The sequence below is a fragment of the Carlito syrichta genome, unplaced genomic scaffold (genome assembly GCF_000164805.1).
Source record: "Carlito syrichta isolate Samal-C Ts95f unplaced genomic scaffold, Tarsius_syrichta-2.0.1 Scaffold155927, whole genome shotgun sequence".
Taxonomy (NCBI): Eukaryota; Metazoa; Chordata; class Mammalia; order Primates; family Tarsiidae; genus Carlito; species Carlito syrichta.
Genome location: NW_007100023.1, coordinates 379,584 through 381,871, shown reverse-complemented (window position 1 = coordinate 381,871; position 2,288 = coordinate 379,584).

Here is a 2,288-nt window from a genome sequence, read left to right as displayed (position 1 = left end):
CCAATAACGAACGAAAATCTGTTCTCAGTGTGGTCCCTACTCATGTGAAGTAAAACGTTAAACTGTCCATGCTCTAACAGCAAGCAAATCCCAATATTCCCCTAGGACTGACAGCAGTGTCGGTCCTAGATGGGAAGTTCAATGTTTCTAGGATATAACTGCTCCTTTCTCATGCTGTTTAAAACATACCTATGGAAATCGTAAGAATAGACAGACACCGCGTCTGCTGTTTCTTGCTATGTGACCGTTGGCCAATTTCTTTCCCTGTGAGATCCCGAAGAGTCCTTGCCACCGGGTCATGTTTATAAAGAGCTTTCATGAGCACTATTCTAAAAACACATTTTTATTGAACTGGGAAGCAGGCGTAAATTATGTCATCATGGCCCTTGGAGCAATGACTTGTCTTTATTAAATACACCTTGCAGGTGTTCCAGACGTATTCTATGTTTTTCAATGATAAACAGATACCCCGAAGCACACCTGTCCGATGGCCCATGATGCTGAGATCGGGGTGGTTCCTGCCTGGCGCCTGGGGAAAGCACACACTGCAGGCCTTCACATCTGGGGCCACCGTGGCTGGCTTCCTGTTTATAGGGACAAGAAAATCCCCTGCTTCCTGTAGGGCACCTCAGCCACCCCCAGAGCACAAGCCCAAGCCGGGCTGCGGGCCTCACCACCTGAAGTCCACCTCCAAGAGGACCACCTGCGACCTAGAAGTGCATTGTAGTCAGGAGATAGAAAGCCATCGTCTCGGTGCTTATGGCATCAAGGCAGAGGGGCTACACTAACCTCGCGCTGCAGTGCAGAGCGTGAGCCCCCCGAAGCGGGCTCTGTACAAAGACCGGGTTCAGCTTCTGTGGATGACAGCACTTCAGGCCGCTGTTTATTTTACACTCAGAATGTGTGAAAAGCTGCTGATCTTTCTACTTCTCACAGGATGAACAGTTGTAGCTTTAAGAGACACTTAAATAATACTTAATTTTTAAAGAATTAGACAAATGGATGTGTTAAGCCTGACTTCAGATCAGGTTTCTGGCGTATTTTTTTTAAGCCTAATGTGTGATATGAGCCTTTCAAGTGGTATTTCTTTATTTGATGTATTCCCTGTGCTGTGAGGCGTCACTTCCACGGATGTTTGGTATTGTTTGCATGTGAGCGCTTCTTGTGTTCCACCACAGGGCTAAAGCGAGAAAATAATTAGATTTATGGCTTTGTGCTTTTAGTTTCCAATTTAAAGGTCTATTCAGAAATAACTCATAGGGCACACACGAGGCCTGTTTCTAGTTAAATTAGCTTATCGGAGCAAAATAGCGCTTTTTGCAATTTTTCTGCAGATGCGGAAGGACGGCCGGCCCCTCCGCCCAGGGAAGCATGACCTGTGATTTTCCCCTGCAGCAAAAGTCCTTCAACGTGACGGGCAGCTCCGGCATCATTAATGATGGCGTTTCCATTTGATCTCTTAATATGTAGGCACTTGGTAGGGTCGCTGGAAGATGACCTCCCGGGTGGCCAGTCCCCTCACGGGGACATGCCCTAAGAGGGGCTGGGTGTTCAGAGCAGCCTGTGGGCATGTGGCACCTGGGCTCAAACTCAGACTTACCCCTGAAGGTTGGGGGAAGTGGTGGCTCTCTGTGGGGGTGTCACAGCTCTAAATGTCTATCTGATGACTGATTTTTTATGAAAAATGTTTTAATTTTGTAATCAAAGATGAAGATCTCGCTTTGTTGCCCAGGTTGGTCTCAAACTCCTGACCTCAAACAATTCTCCCACCTCAGCCTCCCAAAGGGCTGGGATTTCAGGTTTGAGCCACCATGTCCGGTCTGATTCTAGACTGACTTTTCATGGGGATAGTGTTAATTTTTTAAGAGGATGAGGCCTGCCGCTTCTAGATATTTCCCTCTGGGTGATCTGCTTGGGCCTCTCGAGCCTAATTCCTCAGTTCTAAAATGTGGACAGTCATGTCAGCTTCATGTGGACTAGAGCACATAGCAGGTGTTCATTACACGACAGTGACCGTTTGTCTGCGGGCGTGTTCATGGTACTAGTCGCCAAATAGATTTCGCTTCCCACGGAACATTCTAGAATGGTCTGGAACCAGATGGATCCAGGCTGGAATTCCGAATCCAAGGCCGACATGCCAGTGACTTTGGGCCACTCTCTTATTGTCTTATTATTGTCTTATTGCAAGACAGATGCGAACACATCTACCTGGAGGGTTGCTGTGAACACTCTGGGTATTTTATGTCCTGAGCTGACCAGCGGTTGGCGCTCTGACCACACGCCTGGGG